Source organism: Solea senegalensis, linkage group LG20 (assembly GCF_019176455.1).
Source record: "Solea senegalensis isolate Sse05_10M linkage group LG20, IFAPA_SoseM_1, whole genome shotgun sequence".
In the NCBI taxonomy this organism is placed as follows: domain Eukaryota; kingdom Metazoa; phylum Chordata; class Actinopteri; order Pleuronectiformes; family Soleidae; genus Solea; species Solea senegalensis.
Window position 1 is genome coordinate 19,021,970 of NC_058039.1, and position 11,170 is coordinate 19,033,139.

The 11,170-nt window shown below is 46.4% G+C and overlaps 1 pseudogene; it reads left to right on the forward strand.

Annotated features, from left to right (window-relative positions):
• Nucleotides 1-9,983: 9,983 nt before the first annotated feature.
• LOC122786979 lies at nt 9,984-10,117 on the forward strand (annotated as a pseudogene).
• Nucleotides 10,118-11,170: the final 1,053 nt, after the last annotated feature.

The window sequence follows — 11,170 nt, forward strand, 5'->3', positions numbered from 1 at the left end:
CTTCCCAGTTGCATAGGCTCCTGAGGAGGAAGAGGAGAGGAAGGCGGACTGGTTGTTGGGCGTTCGTAGCTTGGCCGATCCTCAGGGCTGGTCCTCCATCCCCGGTGAGGCGATGAATGAGCCCGAAGATGTCCCCACTCCTGGTCCAGCTCGGTGAGACGCTTCGAACTTTACCGCCAGCGCGATGAGGGAAGCCAAATCTTCCGGATGGTCGATGTTGATCAGATGGCCCTTCACTGACTCGGAGAGTCCTTGAAAAAATGCGTCAGACAGGGCGACAGGGTTCCACTCGCTCTCGGCGGCGAGGGTGCGAACGTCGCTTCAGCAGGCGCCTCTCGTGGTAGGTGAGAGAGTAGTTCATGGAACTGTGAGCCCAAAGATGTCATCATTGAGTCCTGGCGAGCTGCCAGTTCTCTCAGCGTGGTGCACAAGGACGTGAGCTGCTCCTGCTGTTGAGCCAGCTTTTGCCCTTGTGCGCAAAGGGCTTGGCGAAACAAGTCTGAATCTGCTGAGTCCATGTCTGGCCAGGTCGTTCTATCATGAACTATGGCTGAGCAGAACAAGGGACTCAAATGCAGGACTCAGAACACGAATCAGTCAGTAACAGAGTTTAATTCAAGGCAGAGGTTCGGTACACGGGAAGTCAAAGAGATCAGGCTGAGGAACAAAAACGTCAGGCAAAAAGGCAAGGTCAAAAAGGCAGGCAAGGTTCAATAAGCACTGCTTGATTAGGGAGTGATAGGATGCAGGTGTGGTAGACACAATCAGGGATCAGGTGCACGCCAACAAAAAGGGGGCGGGGTAGACCGGAACCTGAAACAGAGACAAGGGTGAGTGATTTCCAAAATAAAACAGGAAGACAAGACTTGGAACATGAAGGGAGAAACAAAACAAGATACTTAACGGAGGTGACAGTCGATATCATTAACTGTATAAACTTGTAACCTGATACAGTTGTTGTGTATCTGCTCCTGGTCTCTCTCTGTCTTTTGTCTCTACCTCATCTCCCTCTTGTCCTTTCTCTCCCCCACCTCTCCGCTGTCCCCTATTTTTCCTTTCACCCCAACCGGTCGAGACAGATGACTGCACATCTCTGAGCCTGGGTCTGTCAGAGATTTCTTCCATTTAATAGGGAGTTTTTTCTCTCAACTGATGCCTAGTACTTGCTCATTGTGTGAACTGTTGGGGTTCTCTACTCTCCTTGATGTTGTCTATGTACAGTGCCTTGAGATAATGTATGTTATGATTTGGCCCTACACAAATAAAATAATAAATAAAACAAATAAAATAAGGGCTGACCTTCCTAGTCCAGTGCATCTCAGCCTCTGTACACCGCTGTTCCTCCAATGTGCAGAGGAGAATGGAGGGGATGTCTGCTCCTCCTGAAGTCCATGATCATCTCCTTTGTTTTCTTTGTGTGGATGCAGAGGTTGTTTTCCCTGCAAAAACCCTCCAGGTGTTCCACTTCCCGCCTGTAGCTGAACTCATCGTTGTTGCTGATGCGTCCAACCACTGCTGTGTCATCAACAAACTTCACAATATGACAGCTCAGATGTTTATGTGAGCAGTCATGAGTGAGCAGGGTGAACAGAAGAGGGCTCAGCACGCAGCCCTGGGGGGAGCCAGTGCTGAGGGTGATGGAGGTGGAGGAGATATTGTGGATCCTCACTGACTGCAGCCTGTCTTTAAGGAAGTCCAGGACCCAGTTGCAGAGGGGGGGCTCAGTCCGAGTGAAAAGAGTCTATGGATCAGGGTCTGTGGTATGATAGTGTTGAACGCTGATGTGAAGTCGAGGAAGAGCAGGCAGACATAGGAGTCTTTGCTCTCCAGGTGAGTGAGGGCTGTGTGGACCACAGAAAAGATGGCGTCCTCTGTGGATCTGTTTTTCCTGTATGCATATTGGTGGGGGTCCACAGTGATGTCGATACTGTCCTTGATGTGAGTCCTGACCAGTTTCTCGAAGCACTTCATAACTATCGGGGTGAGAGCTACTGGCAGATTGTCATTCAGGCCTGTCACTGTGGAGCCTTTCGGAGGTGTTGAAGATGTCTGTGAACACCTCCGACAGCTGGTCAGTACAGCCTTTCAGTGGGATGTTATCGGGACCGGCGGCTTTGCGGGGGTTGATCCTCCTGAGGATATTCCTCACCTCTGCCACGGTCACACTGAGGGGTGTTATGTGCAGATCTGCTCCTTGTTTTGCAGTGCTCCTGGAGCTCCTCCTTCAGCCCCTCCTTCTCCTCGTTACCTGGCACCTGCTGCTGCCTTAAAAGCCTGGGAGGCTTCACTCATGGGTCTCTCTAGGCAGGGCTGGCCGCATGGCTCCCATTTACCAGTCTGATTACCATTCATAACAATAAACCCAGTTTTCTTATATTTAATCCTTGTTTGTCTACTTTATGTTACTTCCGTCGAGCCGGGTTGTAACATATTGGGGGCTTGTCCGGGAGCAATCTGGATGAGTTTTGCAGAGTTATTTTTTTTTCTATTTTTCCCCTAGACAGAGTGGAGTGTTTGGTAGTGTGGCTGTGAGCAGCTTCTTGTCATGGTGAGTATGGTGAGCATTGAATCTGAGTGCTTTTATTTGAAGTTGTGAGTGATCTCCCTGGTTAGTTAGGGAGTGTGCCAGCTGGGCAGAGCAATCTGTCCTTCCATCGGTGCACTATTTGTTATATTTATTTTTTTTATTTTTTTTTATTTTTTTCTCGAGGTAATCCTGGGTGGAGACTTGTTCTCTGGTGGGGGCGAGCATTTCAGGGCCTTGGTTACATGGCTGAGGTTAACTGAGCTCTGCTTTAAAGAGGCCTCGAGCCCGGCACGCCTCAGAAGACAGTTAGGGTTAGTTTAAAGTTAGGCAGGTACCAGGGGGCTTGCTTAGATGATCATTTGCACTCGGAGGCTTGCTCACTGTGCTCAGCAGTGATTGATTTGTAAAGTTATTTGAGTTAGTGACTGCTTTATGGGAACAGTTGTGGTAACATGTACAGGGTCCTAACTTCGTTTAGTATAGCTTGTGGATGTGTCAGGTGCGGTGTGTGTGGTGCCTAGCTTGACTTTGTGGGCTAGTTCTCCCGGAGGTTGTTGTTGCCTTGGTCTTGATTACCAGCAGGGTCCATTTTGGTAATGGGTTTTTATGAGTAAAATGTTGTGCTACTTAGTAGCTAGATGGGAGTTACTAGGCCTATCTCTGTGATCATGGTTTCAAGAATCATTTAGTAGAGAGAATTTGTGATAAGCTGTAGTGTTGGATGAGGTGTGTACTGGTTTAAGTTGAAACCTTGGGTAACGGCGATTGGTGTATTTTGTTATGTTTGGTTACTGAAGTTATCTAGTATGGAGGCTATCGATGACTTTATTAGTGCACCCTCGGAGGAGTTGCTTTGTCAGCTCACTAAAGAACAGCTCCTTAGCCTTGCCAGCCATTATGACATTGAGATTGCCAGTGGTGATAAACGTCTTAAAGATAATTTAAGAGAAGCACTTAAGGCTAGCCTAGCAGAAGGAGGCGTCCTAAAGCCGTCTGCTTTACCAGCATATCAGCATCAACTTGATCTTCCTCAAATGTCAGATGCTGTGCTGGAGTTCAGGTTGAAGGAGTTGGCGTTTCGAGAATTAGAACTAGAGGATAAAGAAAAAGAGCGTATCCTTAAGGAAAGACAAATGCACCTAGAACATGAGCGTTTCCTAAAAGAGCTTGAATTTAAGCATGCTGCTTTGAGCTCATCCAGTTCTGCCTCGGCTCAGTTTAATGTAGCGAGCAACATCAGACTAGTACCTCCATTTGCTGAGAAAAATGTTGAGAGGTACTTCGCTCATTTTGAACGAGTGGCTACTGTTTCAGACTGGCCAATACATGCCTGGACATCGCTTTTGCAAAGCGTTCTGGTGGGAAAAGCACAAGACGCTTACACTGCTTTAAACATTGAGGATATCAAGGACTATGAAAAAGTTAAAGGTGCTATTCTAAGAACTTATGAGCTCGTTCCTGAGGCGTACCGCCAGCGTTTTAGAGGCCTCAGTAAGCTGGATGAACAAACTTATGTTGAGTTTGCAAGAGAAAAGGAGATCAGTTTTAGCTCTTGGTGCAAGTCACAGAAGGCGGAAACTAAGGAAGATCTTAGACAATTAGTTCTGCTGGAGGACTTTAAAGATTGTCTGCCTACTGCCGTGTGTACTTATCTCAATCAGCAAGAAGTGACCACTCTTGATAAGGCTGCTGTTCTAGCAGACAAGTTTGTATTGACGCTCAACCTTGATAACGACCAAGGTGAGCGAAAAGGAAGGACTGGTTTTAATAGACCTCGGTTTCCAACCACTTCCTCCACCAGCTCAAAACCTCCTCCCACCGTTTCTACAGCTTTCACTAGAAGATCGGCTACTGTGAGTACTCCGTTAGAGAGGACTTGTTTTTATTGCAAGAACAGTGGTCACTTCATTGCAGATTGCCCTGTCTTGAGTAAGAAACAAGAGTCTTATAAGCCTGTTGCCTTACTAAAAACTGTGAAAAATAGTGCTGTCATCCAAAACATCGACCAACCCGCTCAAAAGAGTGAGCTGCCCGGTTCTTCGTCTTTCCTTATGGATGGTTTTGTGTCTCTTGTCACTGATCCTTCAACCAAGCAACCGATTAAGATTTGGAGAGATAGTGGAGCTTTTCAGTCTTTGATTCTACAGGACCTCCTACCGTTTTCTGACCAGTCTAAGTTGGGTTCCAGTGTCCTTGTCCAAGGGTTTGGGGGGGGGTATCTGTCTCTGCCTATGCATAACCTTACACTTGAAACTGGTCTTGTTTCTGGGGAAGTAGCTGTAGCTGTGTGTTCAAGCATTCCCATTAAAGAGGTGTCCTTCATCTTGGGAAATGACCTAGCCGGTGGTAGGGTGCTTGCGGCTCCTGAGGTTGTTCCTTTTCCTGTAGTGTCAAAATGCCCAGATGATCTTGAGAAGCAATACCCAGAAGCATTCCCTGTCTGTGTCACTACCCGTGCCATGTCAAAGAAGAAGAAACAAGACAAAGAAGCTGATTCTGATATTGCACTGTTTGACACATTTTTGGCGAAGGGTGACATGTTGGGATTTGGTAAAGTGTTTCCCTCTTGTAACGAGCTCAAGTGTGAGCAGGGGGGGGAGATGAAACCTTATCTTCTCTTTTTGACCAGGTTGTTCCTGATGATGAGATGACAGCTGTGTCTTGTTGCTATTTTGTAAACAATGGTGTGTTAATGAGAAAGTGGACTTCTCCAAAACTGTCCTGTCATGATGATTGGAGTAGTGTGTTTCAAGTGGTAGTGCCAAGTGTCTATCGTCAGGATGTCTTGCAGTTGGCTCATGATCATTGTCTTGCTGGTCATATGGGGATTAAGAAAACTTTAGACAGAGTGCTGAGACATTTCTTTTGGCCTGGTGTGAACTCTGATGTTGCTGAGCATTGTAGAACATGTCATGTGTGCCAAACTATTGGTAAGCCCAACCAGAAGATTCCCCCAGCTCCTTTACATTCTATCCCTGCCATAGGAGAGCCTTTTGAGCGTATTTTGATTGATTGTGTTGGTCCCCTTCCTCGTACCAAATCAGGTAACCAGTACTTATTGACAATCATGTGTACAGCTAGCCGGTTTCCTGAAGCTATCCCTCTACGTAGAATCACTGCTTATTAAGTTCTTTACAGTGTTTGGCCTGCCAAGAGTTATCCAGACCGACCAGGGTTCGAATTTTATGTCCCGTGTGTTCTCTCAGGTTCTCCAGCAGTTGTCTATTGAGCACCAGACTTCATCTGCTTACCATCCAGAGTCTCAAGGGGCCCTTGAGCGGTTTCATCAGACCCTAAAGTCCATGTTACGAGCCTACTGTAAGGAGTTTGAGAGAGATTGGGATGAGGGAACCCCTTTGCTCCTCTTTGCAGCTAGAGAGGTCACTCAAGAGTCCCTTGGCTTTAGTCCAGCTGAACTGGTGTTCGGTCATACTGTGAGGGGCCCTTTGAAACTTTTGAAAGAGAGATGGTTGGCAAACCAGTCCCCCGCCACAAATTTGCTAGACTTTGTTTGTCATTTTCGGTCAAAGCTGAACAAGGCATGTGAGCTGGTGAGGCAGAACTTGGGGGAAGCCCAAGGACGGATGAAGGGGTGGTATGACCAAAGGGCAAAGCATCGAGCGTTCTCTCCTGGTGACAAGGTGTTGGTGCTGCTGCCACTTCCGGGGTCTGCTTTGCAAGCTCGATTTAGCGGTCCATATGTGATTGAGCGTCGGGTGGGTGAGTTGGATTATTTGATAAAGACTCCAGAACGAAAGCGTAAAACACGTCTCTGTCATGTTAATCTGTTGAAACAGTACTGTGAGAGGAGCCAGGCTGGGCTCTCAGGGGTGAAGACGGTTGCTGTGCTGAGCACTTCGATTCCTGTGGGTGAAAAGGACATTGATGGTGTTGTTGAACGTGGGGTCTCTCGTGCTAGGCTTCCGAACTCAGAAATTGTAGCCAATTTGGAGGTCCATCTGTCTTATCTCGAGTCATCACATTGGTCCGACGTTATTGAGGTTATTTGTAAATATCCTGCCCTGTTCTCTGATGTGCCTACTTGTACCAATGTTCTCCAGCATGACATTGATGTAGGGGAGGCTGCACCTATTAGGCAACACCCTTACAGGGTAAATCCTGAGAAACGCCAGCTGATGAGCAAAGAAGTGGATTACATGTTGCAGCATGGCATTGCAGAACCTAGTGCTAGCCCATGGAGCTCCCCGTGTTTGCTGGTTGATAAGTCAGATCGCACACCTCGATTTTGTACTGATCTTTGCAAGGTAAACTCTGTCACAAAGCCTGATTGCTATCCTCTTCCCCGTCTAGATGATTGCATTGACAGAGTAGGGTCTGCAGCTTGTGTCACTAAGTTAGACCTCCTGAAAGGCTACTGGCAGGTCCCTCTTACTCAGAGAGCTTGTGAAATCTCTGCCTTTGTGACTACAGATGACTTCTGTCAGTATACAGTTATGGCTTTTGGAATGCGAAATGCACCTGCCACATTCCAGCGGCTTGTTAACCTGGTGTTGAAAGGGGTTGCAGATTGTGAAGCATACCTTGATGACATAGTTATTTATAGCTCCACCTGGTCTCGGCACATAGCTCAGGTGGAGGAAGTATTTGGTAGGCTGGCTGCTGCCAATTTGACTGTGAACCTTGCCAAGTGTGAGTTTGGACAGGCCACTGTGACGTATCTAGGGAAGGTTGTTGGGCGGGGGGAAGTCTGTCCTATCGGCGCTAAAGTAGAGGCCATTTGCTGTTTCGGTGTTCCTACTTCTCGGCGTGAGCTGAAACGGTTTCTTGGCATGACCGGCTATTACAGAAGTTTTTGCAAGAACTTTGCTACTGCGGCTGCCCCCTTGACTAGCTTACTTAGCCCAAAGGTCCATTTTGTGTGGACAGAGATGTGTCAGTTGGCATTTGAGAATCTGAAGGCCCTGTTGGTCAGTGCCCCAGTCCTGGCTGCCCCTGACTTTAATAGGCCATTTAAACTGGCTGTCGATGCTAGTGATGCTGGGATTGGTGCTGCCCTACTTCAAGACGACTCGTCAGGGGTTGAGCATCCTGTTTGTTATTTTTCAAAGAAGTTTGACATTCATCAGATGCATTATTCTACCATTGAGAAAGAGGCCTTGGCTCTTATTTCTGCTCTGGACCACTTCGATGTGTATGTCTCTTCCAGTCAGGTCCTGGTGGTCTACACCGACCATAACCCACTTGTGTTCATCGGCAGAATGAGGAACTCCAACCACCAGCTGAAGCGATGGAGTCTGTTTCTGCAGGGCTTTAACCTGGAAATAAAGCACATCCGTGGAAGGGACAATGTGCTCGCAGATGCCCTTTCAAGGTCATAAGTGTCAGAAGCATATGGATGCAACATTTCATTTTATTTTGGTGTTAATTTGTTGTGTGTAACTTGGCGGTTGCCTAGAGCAACCGTTTTAAGGGGGGGGGTGTTATGTGCAGATCTGCTCCTTGTTTTGCAGTGCTCCTGGAGCTCCTCCTTCAGCCCCTCCTTCTCCTCGTTACCTGGCACCTGCTGCTGCCTTGGGTGTTGGTGAATAGGTCAGCTTCACGCTGGGAAGGGCCCTATCAAGTACTACTGTCTACACCCACAGCAGTACGCATAGCTGAAAGACAGACACGGATCACACACTGCAAAAGAGCACAAATGCCTGTCAAATAAGTGGAAGCATTCACCATGCCGGAATTAAAGCTGTGTTTAATAACTGTTTCATGTATGACCACAATTGCATTCCTTATTTTAAATATAGTGACATAAGGCCAGGTATGATAAAATGAGGAATAGATCAATAGGAACACAATCGAAGTGGGACACTAGAAGAAGTGCAGTGATAAAACATGTGCTATTGTCACAATTAAGTGAGATTAAGTTAGATCTAGTTTCCAGGGCAGCCTCGAGCTGTGGCCGTCACAGGGGGCCTTGTGAGATCCAAACCTTGGAAAATAAAGTTTTGGGGGGTTGAAAAAGACTGCCTCGTTTGGTATCAAGACCGAGAATCCTCCCTGGAAACAAGAGATGCTTAAAATATGTGTAAAATACTCAAGGAGTATTATAAAGAGGAATGCACCAGCAGGATGGTTTGATCACTCCTGGCCTGGTGGTTAACTGTTAATAAAAATGTGGATTATAATCAACAGAGTTTTTTGAATTTCACTAAGGAAGCAATTGGAGGCATACATCAAGAGTTAGATAAGACTAGTTTAATGGCATGGCAGAATAGGATGGCTTTAGACATGATGTTGGCTGAAAAAGGAGAAGTACTGTATAATGTAGAATGTTTGGAGATATGTGTTGTACATTTATTCCTAATAATACAGCACCTGATGGCAGCATCACTAAGGCATTGGATGGATTAACCACCCTATCTGTAGAGCTAGGTGAAAACTCTGGTTTCATAGACCTCGGATTGGATGGCTTTAAGACATTTTTGGAAAACGGGCAGGTTCTACAAAAACTATGACGTTATCTGTAGCTGTGATGATTGATATTCTAATCACTTGTGGCTGTTTTTGTATTTCCTGTTTGAGAGGACTGTTACAGAGACTCATTGACACCGCTTTGACCAAAGCAACTATGCTCCATAACTCCTTCCTCTGGAACTCAATTCTTTTAACACCGCACAATTCTCGCACACACTTTAAAAGTTCCATAATTATTACTTTCTCCCTACCTTTTAGCTCAATTTGTAGTGTCATGTCTTAATCATATTTTCTTTCATTTTCTTTGCCTTTATTTTCCCGTCCTTTTTCCCGTTTCATTTGACATTTTTCCATTCGATGGGTCATGAACTTGAGGTCTGTCCATTGTCAGCAAAACTTAAAACGCCCATGCACAGTGTAAAACACACTGTCGGGGGGAAAACCAGTCCTCTAAATGAACAAAACAAAGAACTAAAGTAGCACAAGATGAGAAAAAGGAAGAGAAGTGCAAAAGGGAGGAGAAAACAGGTTGAGAAAAGGAGCTGTGTGCTCGTAATGTTTGGTCCAACCACTGAATGTAAGAACCACTACCTGGTTTGCCAGTGGGCATGCTCAGGGTGGTATGGCCATATGCTGAAGGGCACAGACACAGACTCCTTTTATAGACTAGGCAAGGCCCTCTGCTGCTGGAGGAGATCAAAAGTCAGCCTTTAGAACACACTGCACTTCAGCCTTTAGCTCCACTACATGCTACACTCTATTCCAGTATGAGGAAGCTACACCGAGATGGGTAAGCTGCTGTTGGTGCCAGTTGTTGCTGAATCTATCGGAAATGACAACCAAGTATGCCAGTAAAAACGATCAAGTGTTTCCTCTCCAATGTATGCTGGAGGTTGAAGTTGAACATAGCACAGCATTAGTGAGCACCTGAGTCAAGGCATAAGACTCTGGGATTATTCATTTCCTGCACCATCAGCCAAAGAGCTGTGTCTGGGAACAGCCACCAAGTGTTGGGCAAGTACACCTCATACTTACCTGGCAGGGGAGATGCCATGATCACGAAGGTGGTTCACTCTGGTTGTGCTAACCCCTGCAAATTCCCCAAATATGGGAATCTTGACTGCATAATTTAGTGGGGTACTGCGTCCGTGCTCTCCCCTGATCATGTAGTTGTTAGCAAAAGTCAGTCGCCTAAAGTTCCACATTGTATGCCCATCTCCAAACTTCTCACGTCCTTGCAGAGCAACATCTCCAGTTCTTCCAAGTTGCTGGGAATGTGATGGTTTTGGGTGTTGTCTTTTAGCTCTAAGAAAATGTCATGCTCCCTTTCTCTACTTATTGTAGAAGAACTCGATTGTTGGAGATGGATCCATTGCCATCATGCCAAGGGTTGATAGTTTGGAGCTTGCTCTGTACACGCCGTGAATTCACCTGACATTGAAATGATGCCAGGAGCAGGAGCAGTTCAGAAGCTTGAATGAGTTGGGAAATGGCCCGACAGTTTGTAGTGGCATGGTGGAATGCAGCAGTAGACAGTAGCTCCACACCAGTCGTCAGCAAAACTGAATAATACTCAAGGTATTGTTACTTCAGGGGCTGTGTTTTGTCACTATGAAAAGAGGGAAGACAAACAGAGGACAAAAGGGCACACAGAAAGTAGGGAATATAACACACCCGCGATACAACCCGACTCCGTGGGCTCAGAAGCGGAAGAAATCGGCGACAAGAGATGCTAGCAGAGAAAACTCAAGTTGGTGACATACTTCAAGACTTCGTGTGTTGCCAAAGACCTGCGAGAATTCAAGAGCGATATGCAAAAGACCTTTTAAAGTTTTTCAAGTTGACTTTAGAAAAGACATAAGAGACAAATTAACTACATTCAAACAGGATGTTAGCCAGAAGCTAGTGGAAACCGCCATCGCTCTACAAGCCCAAGGCGAGCAGCGGAGCTGAAGGACGAACTGGAAGCTAGCAGCCCAGTAGCTAAAGACGCCCTCTTGTTGCATCTAAATCAACTCAGCAAGATGCAGTAAAAACTGATCGACTTGGAGAATAGATCCAGGAGGAACAGCATGCAACTCTACGGGATACCAGAAAGTACAGAAGGCACTTCACTGGTGGAATTTGTTCACAATATGCTGGTCACTGAACTCAACCTGTCGGACGGTGTCAACTTAGAGATCCAGAGAGCACACAGAGCACCAGTGGCATTTT